This window comes from Anarhichas minor, unplaced genomic scaffold (genome assembly GCF_050575085.1).
Source record: "Anarhichas minor isolate MPS153535 unplaced genomic scaffold, ASM5057508v1 ptg000018l, whole genome shotgun sequence".
NCBI classification, from domain to species: Eukaryota; Metazoa; Chordata; class Actinopteri; order Perciformes; family Anarhichadidae; genus Anarhichas; species Anarhichas minor.
Window position 1 is genome coordinate 9,350,001 of NW_027466464.1, and position 12,075 is coordinate 9,362,075.

The 12,075-nt window shown below is 36.1% G+C and overlaps 1 protein-coding gene and 1 long non-coding RNA gene across 8 annotated transcripts in view; one reads left to right on the forward strand and one right to left on the reverse strand.

Annotated features, from left to right (window-relative positions):
• The window catches only part of LOC142952599 (uncharacterized), a 76,302-nt gene extending 71,892 nt beyond the window's left edge, over positions 1-4,410 (forward strand). For all 7 annotated transcript variants that reach the window (XR_012954690.1, XR_012954687.1, XR_012954688.1 and 4 more), the window contains 4 exons: positions 1,130-1,232; positions 1,573-1,773; positions 2,796-2,856; positions 4,218-4,410. The gene's annotated coding sequence lies outside the window, so the exon portion shown is untranslated. The remainder of the gene's footprint in view (positions 1-1,129; positions 1,233-1,572; positions 1,774-2,795; positions 2,857-4,217) is intronic.
• A 3,821-nt stretch (positions 4,411-8,231) lies between these two features.
• On the reverse strand, positions 8,232-10,891 carry LOC142952953 (uncharacterized). The gene is made up of 4 exons (XR_012954745.1): positions 10,757-10,891; positions 10,365-10,445; positions 10,179-10,250; positions 8,232-8,400 (listed from the first exon to the last, which is right to left on the reverse strand). It is a non-coding gene; the product is annotated as an uncharacterized LOC142952953 (long non-coding RNA).
• Between the last annotated feature and the right edge of the window lie 1,184 nt (positions 10,892-12,075).

Here is a 12,075-nt window from a genome sequence, read left to right on the forward strand (position 1 = left end):
ATTATACACATTTAGTTCTGTATGTAATTCTGTCCTAATTATCACAGTCCATCTTTTAGGTGACACATCCCATCCAGCTCACTTTTGCCAGTTTAATGTTCAACCAACAACGTTTAAACAGAGTTTTCTACAGTTAGATTTCAGTCTAAAGCCAAGTGAACTGCCATAAAAGTTTATTTATCACTGGCATGAATGGAGAATGGACGACTGCTCTGAGTTTCAAAACTTTTCGAGACATGAACAGAGTCTACTTGACTTGTTTTCATTCCTACCGTTTGTTTTTTTAACACCTCAGATTGGCCTGGTGCCTCTGTGGTTTAGATGTGTCACTTTAAAGAGTCATTGTGAAGGAGGCGAGCTCTGCTAATGAGGCGCCTCTCTCGGACACTAATCAGTGCTTGTTTTTGCTGCTGGGTGAGAAGCTATAATTGGATCTCAGAGGTATTACACTCTGTGTTTGTTGACATAGTTGCATGTGTTTGTGGTAGATTTTTCATCACATTAGCACATTATTAGGTAATCGACAAAAAAATAATTATGATTTACCAATTATAGATAACGCCAAAAACAATTTGTTCAATTTTGACCCTGTTTTATAGATTAGAGTTGTTTCCTCAAATTTGATTAGAAAGACACATTTGTTGAAGCAACAAGACGATTGAGATACTGAAAGAAATATTTGAGGAATCTTGTTTTGCAGTTTTGTACATGGAGTTTGTAATGTTCTGTAAGCACATGGACACATCTAAATGCTTTACATCATAACATATATTATTATATCTAATGTATTATTTACTTTACTCTACTTTTCTTCCTGTTAAATCTTCCGAAACAAGCGGATTAGTGATTGAGTGAGAAGCTTGCAGCACGACGTGGCTATTTTGCTGTTCAGAACCTGCAGTGAAGCTGAATGTTCTGTTCGCTCAAGTGTTGCATTAAATGTTAGTTTTAGAGTTTTAGAGTCGTTATTAAGCTGTCAGAGAGGCTCGGTGCTGTAGTGGTCAGATCTCCCTCTCAGTTGGGTTTTCAGTTTTAGAGACAACACAATGAAAATAAGTATTAGTTGCAGCTCTAATATTATAATCATGCATTTAATTTGCTGACGACCTTTTTGTTAACTGGGTTACAGTGCAGCTCCATGCGGTGGACTCGAGGGCCAGCAGCTACAGCCCCATCACCTGTATACTCAGGAACACCAAGGGCCACTTGTGGTGAAACAGCAACAGAGAAATGTATGTTTTTTGCAAAACACATACTGACTAGCATGCACACTATTATGATTACGTAGACAGTGGCTTCAGGAAATGGACAGGCATATGGGGACATCTACTTAATCTAATCTAATCTATTTTATAACATTTATCTCAATCATTGGGCAGTCCAGTAAGTGATTAAGTACCTTGCAGATGTGAATGAGGTGTGGACATGGAAACACAATATGCATGTGATTCTGACAGAAATTGGACCGTACACAACCACAGCCATGAGTATCACTATCAAAATGAATGGCGAGGGACATGTTAATAGATCTTAGATGATCGGACAATAATGTGGCAATGAATGACTCCCCAGGACCCCCGTCCTGTGCTGGTTCTCGCCGAGGAGCGACTTCGCCGAGGCTCGACTTCGCTCAGGTTGACGAACTGACCAGTAGACGAATCCAAGATGGCTGACAACGACCCGATTGGTTACTTCTCGTTTGTCGCTTAATTGTGATTAACAATTGGCAAATGGAGGACCGGAGGAAACGGGAGACTCGTGCGGACGTTACTTGTGAGTTACCATGTCAATCAGGGGCTGAACGGCCACAATAACAACAACAAACAAATACGAACACATGTCGCTGAGTCCATTGCTAAGTTAGCTAGCATTAGCTTAACGTATGCTAACGTAAACACAAGCTCTAATAACATCATGAGGAAAGAAAAAAGACAGAGGTGGACTGTGTTGCTGTCTGATAATGTACTGTATGGTGTTAGGGAAAATATAACGGATTAGTGAATGAATACATCTTTATTTTTTACTTCTTTACAGGGTTAATTAAGTGGGAAGTACAACTGCATATTTGGCTAACACTTGTAGCATGCTAGCTAGCTGTGTAACGTACCGTAATGTATATAAAAGAAGTCATGTTTTAGTATGCGATAAAGACATTCAAATATGTATATTATGCCTTGAATCAAGATATAGTGTCAGAAAAATGCCATAGTATAGTACGGCTTAAAGAAATAAAAAAAATAAAAATATGCCATAAAATATGTCATAACAAATGTAACAAAAATACTATGATATGCCTACAAAATCCCATTAAAATGTCATAATATAGTATGTCATAAAATAAATTCAAAATAATGTCATTAAACATGTTGTATGCCATAAAAACTTTCATTAATAATTCATAGTATAGTATGTCATACAAAGACACAGTGTATGTCATAAAGTCATCATATAGTATGTTATAAAAAGTCATATAAACTCTTAAAAAATCATAGTATGTCATAAAAAAGTATAGTCATTAAAGCACATGATGTCATAGTATAGTGTCATATTGTTCATAAAAACATCATAGCATAGGATGTCATCAAACTTTAATTAAACAAATCAAAGAAGTCAGTATGTCATGAAATATGTCTTTTAAAAATGTCAGTCGTAAAAAGTCATGAAATAAAACGTGAAAAGTTTTAAAAGTGTGTCATAAAAAGTATATTTAATAATGTTGAATCAGAGTCTGTCGTTGGAGCAGAAGAGACTTCATATATTTTGTAAAGGTGTTAAATTCCCTGTTTTCTGTCCAGAAGGCTGAATGACCAAGAAGAGCCTGCAGGACACCACAACTGGTGCATGAAGAAACATTTGGTAATTATCAAATCAACTAGTAGTAGTACTTGTTGTTGTTGTTGTTGTTGTTGTTGTTGTAGTTTGTTGTAGTATGCCTTAAATATATTCATAATACAGTGTAATAAAAAAAGTAATGGAAAAATGTTACAGTATATAATATTCTATAAAGATATCATAAAGAAGACACAATATAGTATCACAAAAAGTAATAGTATCATCAAGTCATAACAAATGTCACAATATAGTATGCCATGAAAAAAGTAATAAAACATAGTATTGTATGCTATAAATATATTCATAAAGATATGATACTAAAGTATGCCATAAAAGACTTCATATCATAGTGTCATAAAATAAATGGTCATAGTATAATATACCATGAAAAATCATAAAAAAGTCACATCATAAAGATAATATTACCGAATGAATAAGATATTATATCATGAAATACTATCAATATTTCAAAATATAGAATACCAAAAAATGTCAAAAATACATCATAGTATAGTTAGCCATAAAAAACCCATGATTTAGTTTAATAAAAAATAATTATAAATAACATACAATGGTGGGTGAGAAGCTATAATTGGATCTCAGAGGTATTACACTCTGTGTTTGTTGACATAGTTGCATGTGTTTGTGTTCATGGTGGATGTTACATCACATTAAACAGTAATTAGGTATGTTTTGTACATGGAGTTTGTAATGTTCTGTAAGCACATGTACACCTCTAAATGCTTTACATCATAACATATATTATTATATCTAATGTATTATTTACTCTGCTTTTCTTTTACACTATACCATAAAAAAGTCATGAATAAAGTAAAAAAAATGATTGTATAGTATGTCATTAAAAAGTCAAACAAATATTATAGTATAGTATGTCATAAAAACATCTAGATATGGTATCTAATGTAATAGTAAAAACTAATAATGTAGTTTTGCATACATATTTTCTAAAAATATATATTTTTAAATCATAGTATGCCAAAAGTTTAAGTTTAGTGTTCTATAAAAGAGGCATAAAAATGTCACGTTTCAAATCAAATTTCATAGTAATACCATAGTATAGCATGCAATACAAATATTAATAAAATATCCTAAACTTATGTCATGTCAAAGTATAGTATGTAAAAATGTCATAGTTTAATATATCATCAGAAATATTAGTGTAGTTTGTTATAAAAAGTCATAAAATGTAGTTTTCATTCAAAGTATTTTAAAAGTCACAGTATAGTTTATCATAAAAATGTACTAATAAAGTTTGCACTCATGAAAATGTTGATAACATTGTTGTATTTATTGTTGCAGTAGTAATAATAATACATGTATGTGATGCATTGTCTAACGTTGTCCTTCTCTTCTTGTCTCCTCAGATGAGTGCAGACTTTCCAGACCAGACCTGAGGACGACGGGGTTTCTTCTCTTCACTGCACAGCGGCAGAAGAAGACGTGGGTCTTCTTCTGCCGCTGTGCGGTTACTCTGAGATCTAAAATAGAGAGTGGGGGGTGGATCAAATTTTGAAAATTTGCTGTGCAGCTAAATTTTTAATAAAACCATTTCCATAACCCTCTCCGTTCATTTCTCTGAAAACCCGGGAGGAGACGGACATCTCGACCCCCGGGGTAGTGGACATTGATGTCCTCACATAGGTGAGGAGCGAACCCGGGTCAGCGCGATCCAAACCGGGAACTGTGTAACCTCACCATCACGTCACTCACGCTTTGACCTCTTCTTTTGCTATATTTGACTTCTTCCTTTGGCTGTTGGACCTCAAAAGTCACTGCACCACATAAGGATTGAACCCACAACCTCCTGTCTTCTGAGCAGTCATCTATCACCTCAAGCTATCTGATCTGACACTCAGGTCTGGTTCATGCATATTTGTCTCCTCTGTTTTGACTGGTTGACCTTAAGATGTAACGCATTACTGAAGGTACAAACTCATAACCTCCAGTCACTCATAACCCAGCCTCACTTATGTCAAGTCGTACATCTTCATAGAGTATTTAACTTCCTCATCTTGGGTGTTGGACCTTAAAATTCACCACGCCACGGGATGGAGCCCACAACCTCCAGACTCCTGATCAGTCCTCTATCACCCTGAGCCATCGGATCTGACACGCTGAGCTGCTGCAGCGTCACACATCCTGCTGCTAAAATAAACCATCACTCTTCTCTATAAAGCTCCTTCAGTTTTGTTGTTAGTGTTTCAAATGTGTGGAGGAAACAGACTGGACCTTCCTGAAACACAGTTAGGGTTTCATCCTTTCACCTCATGTTGTCACGCATCACTTGTGTCAGCACTTTCACTCAAAAATCACTGTGCCTCACAAGGAGCGAGCTCATGAACTCAGGTCTTCTGAGCAGTCTGCTAACTGACTGAGCTATTTGGTCACACCGCCTTCACTCAGCTCTTAAACACAGAAAACCTCTGGAACAAAACTAACATTTAAGCTCCTTTACAACAATGAGAGATTGTTCTGCACATTTACAAATAAAACACCAGATCACATTATGAATCATCTTCAGCTCTGGTGTCTCTAATCGGTGGTGGAAACAGACCGGACCAGAGATGGATTTGATCCCTTCTCCTACAGGGTGCCACGCGTCCCTCACTGTCAGCTGCTTATCTCGGTGAGCTATCCCTGAAGCTCGAGGCCCACCCATCTGTTCTGGGATTTGTTCTTCACACTGCTGCTGTTATCTTCTGAAAATCACATTCCCAGCCCGCGAGTCGAAAACCGAGCAACATGTGAAAACCAGGAATCCAAACCGCTTGACCATCTATGACGCTTTGAACCCTAACCCTAACCCTAACCTATACGAAGTACACAATGTAAAACATGTAAAAATACAAAGAAACACAAGGTTTGATAAGATACAACATTATATACACAGTTAGTAAGAATTATTAAATGAATAATTTAGAATAAATATTTAAAAATAATTATTTAGATATTAATATTGGATGTTTACGACATACTATACTGTAAGTTTAGTAAACTTACTATAGTTTACTTAGTATAGGTTAGGGTTAGGGTTAGGGTTAAAAGCGTCATAGATGGTCAAGCGGGTTGGATTCCTGGTTTTCACGTGTTGCTCGGTTCTTGACTCGCGGGCTGGAAATGTGATTTTCAGAAGATAACAGCAGCAGTGTGAAGAACAAATCCCAGAACAGATGGGCGGGCCTCGAGCTTCAGGGATAGCTCACCGAGATAAGCAGCTGACAGTGGGTGACGTGTGGCACCCTGACGAGAAGGGGTCAAATCCATCTCTGGTCCAGGAAGGTCCAGTCTGTTTCCACCACCGATTAGAGACACCAGAGCTGAAGATGATTCATAATGTGATATGGTGTTTTATTTGTAAATGTGCAGAACAATCTCTCATTGTTGTAAAGTAGCTTAAATGTTAGTTTTGTTCCAGAGGTTTTCTGTGTTTAAGAGCTGAGTGAAGATTTGATCCCTTCTCCTCAGGGTGCCACACGTCACTCACTGTCAGCTGCTTATCTCGGTGAGCTATCCCTGAAGCTCGAGGCCCGCCCATCTGTTCTGGGATTTGTTCTTCACACTGCTGCTGTTATCTTCTGAAAATCACATTCCCAGCCCGCGAGTCGAGAACCGGGCCGTATGAAAAACCAGGAATCCAAACCGCTTGAACATCTATGACGCTTTGAACCCTAACCCTAACCTATGCGAAGTACACAATGTAAAACATGTAAAAATACAAAGAAACACAAGGTTTGATAAAATACAACATTATATACACAGTTAGTAAGAATTATTTAATAAATAATTTAGAATAAATATTAAAAGAAATATTATAATATTATAAAATATTATATTATAAAATAATTATTTAGATATTAATATTATATATATTAAGGATACATTAGGATATTAACCCTAACCTATACGAAGTAAACTATAGTAAGTTTACTAAACTTACAGTATAGTATGTCGTAAACATCCAATATTAATATCTAAATAATTATTTTTAAATATTTATTCTAAATTATTCATTAAATAATTCTTACTAACTGTGTATATAATGTTGTATCTTATCAAACCTTGTGTTTCTTTACATTTTTGCATATTTTACATTGTGTACTTAGTATAGGTTAGGGTTAGGGTTAGGGTTAGGGTTAAAAGCGTCATAGATGGTCAAGCGGTTTGGATTCCTGGTTTTCACATGTTGCTCGGTTCTCGACTCGCGGGCTGGGAATGTGATTTTCAGAAGATAACAGCAGCAGTGTGAAGAACAAATCCCAGAACAGATGGGCGGGCCTCGAGCTTCAGGGATAGCTCACCGAGATAAGCAGCTGACAGTGAGTGACGCGTGGCACCCTGTAGGAGAAGGGATCAAATCCGAGTGGTCCAAGAAGGTCCGGTCTGTTTCCACCACCGATTAGAGACACCAGAGCTGAAGATGATTCATAATGTGATCTGGTGTTTTATTTGTAAATGTGCAGAACAATCTCTCATTGTTGTAAAGGAGCTTAAATGTTAGTTTTGTTCCAGAGGTTTTCTGTGTTTAAGAGCTGAGTGAAGGCGGTGTGACCAAATAGCTCAGTCAGTTAGCAGACTGCTCAGAAGACCTGAGTTCATGAGCTCGCTCCTTGTGAGGTGCAGTGATTTTTGAGTGAAAGTGCTGACACAAGTGATGCGTGACAACATGAGGTGAAAGGCTGAAACCCTAACTGTGTTTCAGGAAGGTCCAGTCTGTTTCCTCCACACATTTGAAACACTAACAACAAAACTGAAGGAGCTTTATAGAGAAGAGTGATGGTTTATTTTAGCAGCAGGATGTGTGACGCTGCAGCAGCTCAGCGTGTCAGATCCGATGGCTCAGGGTGATAGAGGACTGATCAGGAGTCTCTGGAGGTTGTGGGCTCCATCCCGTGGCGTGGTGAATTTTAAGGTCCAACACCCAAGATGAGGAAGTTAAATACTCTATGAAGATGTACGACTTGACATAAGTGAGGCTGGGTTATGAGTGACTGGAGGTTATGAGTTTGTACCTTCAGTAATGCGTTACATCTTAAGGTCAACCAGTCAAAACAGAGGAGACAAATATGCAATGAACCAGACATGAGTGTCAGATCAGATAGCTCGAGGTGATAGATGACTGCTCAGAAGACAGGAGGTTGTGGGTTCAATCCTTATGTGGTGCAGTGACTTTTGAGGTCCAACAGCCAAAGAAAGAAGTCAAATAGACCAAGAGAAGAGGTCAAAGCGTGAGTGACGTGATGGTGCGGTTACACAGTTCCCGGTTTGGATCGCGCTGACCCGGGTTCGCTCCTCACCTATGTGAGGACATCAATGTCCACTACCCCGGGGGTCGAGACGTCCGTCTCCTCCCGGGTTTTCAGAATAATGAATGGAGAGGGTTATGGAAATGGTTTTATTAAAAATTTAGCTGCACAGCAAATTTTCAAAATTTGATCCACCCCCCACTCTCTATTTCAGATCTCAGAGTAACCGCACAGCAGCAGAAGAAGACGTGGGTCTGAAGAAACCCCGTCGTCCTCAGGTCTGGTCTGGAAAGTCTGCACTCATCTGAGGAGACAAGAAGAGAAGGACAACGTTAGAAAATGCATCACATACATGTATTATTATTACTACTGCAACAATAAATACAACAATGTTATCAACGTTTTCATGAGTGCAAACTTTATTAGTACATTTTTATGACAAACTATACTGTGACTTTTAAAATACTTTGAATGAAAATTCAAAATGAATGAAAATTCAAAATGAATGAAAACTACATTTTATGACTTTTTATAACAAACTACACTAATATGTTTGATGATATATTAAACTATGACATTTTTACATACTATACTTTGACATGACATCATTTTTTAGGATATTTTGAATGATATTTTATCAATATTTGTATTGCATGCTATACTATGGTATTTGTATGACATTACTATGAAATTTGATTTGAAACGTGACATTTTTTATGCCTCTTTTATAGAACACTAAACTAAAACTTTTGACATACTATGATTTAAAAATATATATTTTTAGAAAATATGTATGCAAAACTACATTATTATTTTTTACTATTACATTAGATATCATATCTAGATGTTTTTATGACATACTATACAATCATTTTTTTTACTTTATTTATGACATACTAAATCATTACTTTTTATGACATACTATATTATGACCTTTTATTGAAACCCTATATTTTTCATATTTTATGGCATCGTATACTTTGAGAAATTCTTCACCAAATGATTTATTGTTGTATTTATTTATAGCATACTATACGACATCTTTAATGGCTTGTATTTGACATTCCTGTGTCCGACTATACTATGACTTTTTAAACTATATTGTGATCTTTGTATGGAGTTGTTATGACACTTCTTGATTATTTTATGACATATCATACTTAGACTTATTTTATGAATATATTTATGGCATACTATACTATGACATTTTTAATGAATTTATTCATATGCATATATTTGACATTGTTATGACATTTTTTATGACCTACTAGACTTTTTAATGAAATTGTTACGATGCTATATTATTACATTTTTTAAAGTACTCTTTTAAATACTTTATGGCATAGTTTACAATAAATTTATGATACATTTTCTGACACTAAATTATGAATTTATTTATAGCATATAATACTACCTACTATATAATTTTTGGGGAATATTATACTTTGACTGTTTAATACATTTTGCTATGACACCAGAACATTATTATTATAACATACTATACTATGACATATTTTATGAACTTTTTTATGGCACTACATTATTGTTTTTTTATTGAATACTTTAGTATGACATTGTTTATAAATTTATTTTTAGGATACCAACCTTTTTTACGACACTATATTATAACATTTTATGACGCTATAGTGTTTTTTATGTCATATGTAATTTTAGTACGACACAATATTCTGGATCTTTTAATGGTATACTATAACGACATTTATTTATGACGTTATTCATGGAACACTGACTTTATAATGACTTTATTAAGATTTTTTCATATTATGACATTTTAATGACAATATATGTATCACTTTATGGCATAGTTTATTATGACTTTAAGACATTTCATGACACTAAACTAGGAACTTATTTGTAGCATAACACATTTTAATGATTTTTTTAATGACATACTATTTAATTTAATTGAATGCATACTATACTATAATAGGACTTTTTAATTAGAAATTTCCATGACACCAAAACATGATTTTTATACAATAATATGACATTTTTAATGACTTTTTATTTTACATTTTTATGACTACTAAACCAACTACTACTAATTGACTTGATATTTACCAAATGTTTGTTCCAAGCGCTGCAGTTCTCGTCTCCTCCAGAAGCTTCAAGTCTCTTTGTTCATTCAGCAGTCTGGACCAAAAACAGAGAAGAGAAAACACCAACATTTACGAACTTTTCCTGCTCCAATAACAGACTTTCTGTATCAGTTTTAATGCAAGATAGATAATAATAAGAATATCATACCTCAGAGCTTCAGCTCAGATGTTCCTGCAGTTGGTCTCTATCAGGTCTTCTCCCCAGATGTCATCCATTGAGGCCGCTTATCTACAAGTGTGTGACAAATAAAAGCTCCTGTCTTAACATGAACCACACCTGACAGCCAAAGTGAGAGCCGTACATTAATATTACACTTTTACAGTTATATGTATAGTTAGTCTTAACACTGGAAAGTAGACAATTGCACAATGTTCATTAATAAAACGACAAAGACTAACCTGAAGAGAATAGGTTTACAATACTAGATGTTGAAAGACAGACACACAGGTGGCGTTGATTACCTCCAATGGCTGCAGCAAGCATGTGTGTGTTTGTTTGTTTGTGTGTCCGTTCAGCCTCTGACAAACCTCATAACTCACCTCAGACTTCATGTTTTTTTCCTCCACTCTCGCTCTCCTTCAGTGCTTTTACATTTCGTCCCAAAAACGTCTTTTTGCAGCAGCTTCGTAAAGAACCGGAGTAAACGCGACCCATGCGTCATCGGGTCAGCTCGTCGAAGTGCGTAAAGTAGCGCCACGGCGGGATGACGCACGGGGTGGGGGGTGGGGGGCGTGTCACTTTTTGGGCGTCATCGCCACACCAGGGTCCCGTCATGAAAAAATGTATTATTTATTACTCATCATTCAGCTCGATATCGGTGTTTCAGTGGTTCTGTTGAAAAAAGACGGAACTTGCCTCAGGATCATGCTATTTTAAAGTGTTCTTCAGTATTCATTTAATTCAGTTCAGGGTACATTGCAAACATAAACTGCTCATAATGAATTCGGCATACCTTTAATGGTGCGAATTTGCCCAACTGTAAACCTGTAGTAGTTAGAAGTACCTGCTTTTGAACACTAGGTGTCAGGCTTCACGCAGGTTTGGAGTTTGGTGAGTTTCATAGTGGTGGCCCCCAAATGTATGTCCATTTATTACAAAAAACATCAACAAAACAACATTAATACTATAGACAACTTTAGAACGACTCTTTTATTTTGAAAAAGAAATGTTTTAAGTCACTTGTAGCTTTGCCTTAAACACAATCAACTCCAATTTCATGTATTTTTCTTTAATTCCTTTTTATAAATCAGAATGGTATATTATGCATGCAATACCGCATTAGCCACTTAGGTTTTCATCTTCCACAGAGAAAAAAAACAAAACATGAAACACAAAAACCCCTTAAAAGTCCAGATGAAGCTGCTTGGAGAAGGGTGGGTTGGAGAAAGCCACAGCATGAAGCGATGTACACAGTTTGCGGTTGCATAGTACAGTACATGAAGTTCCTCATTTTAAAACAGCATGCCGTTTTTGTATTGCACATCACTGAAACTTTGTATACTGGACCTTGCTGTTGTTCCAAGTGTCCCACATGGGCCGCCGTCGTCTCATTCCAGCACATGTATACAGCAAACAGCATCTCTCAAAGACAGTATGTACATGTTATAAAAATAATCACCAGCATATATTCGTCTATTACTTTTCTACTGGACTAAATATTTGTTCTTTTGATTATTTTTGTCTCTTTTGTTTTACACTTTACCAAACAAAATCCTCCCTATGAATTCTGTGTTTTGTGGTTGCCTTGAGATATCGGTTGGTTTGAGTTTGAATGGAAAATGGCTCCCTGTTCAATCAACCAGTGGGATTTACGCTACGGGGCAGAGTGAGACACAAGCGCTTGCTTACACTACACACT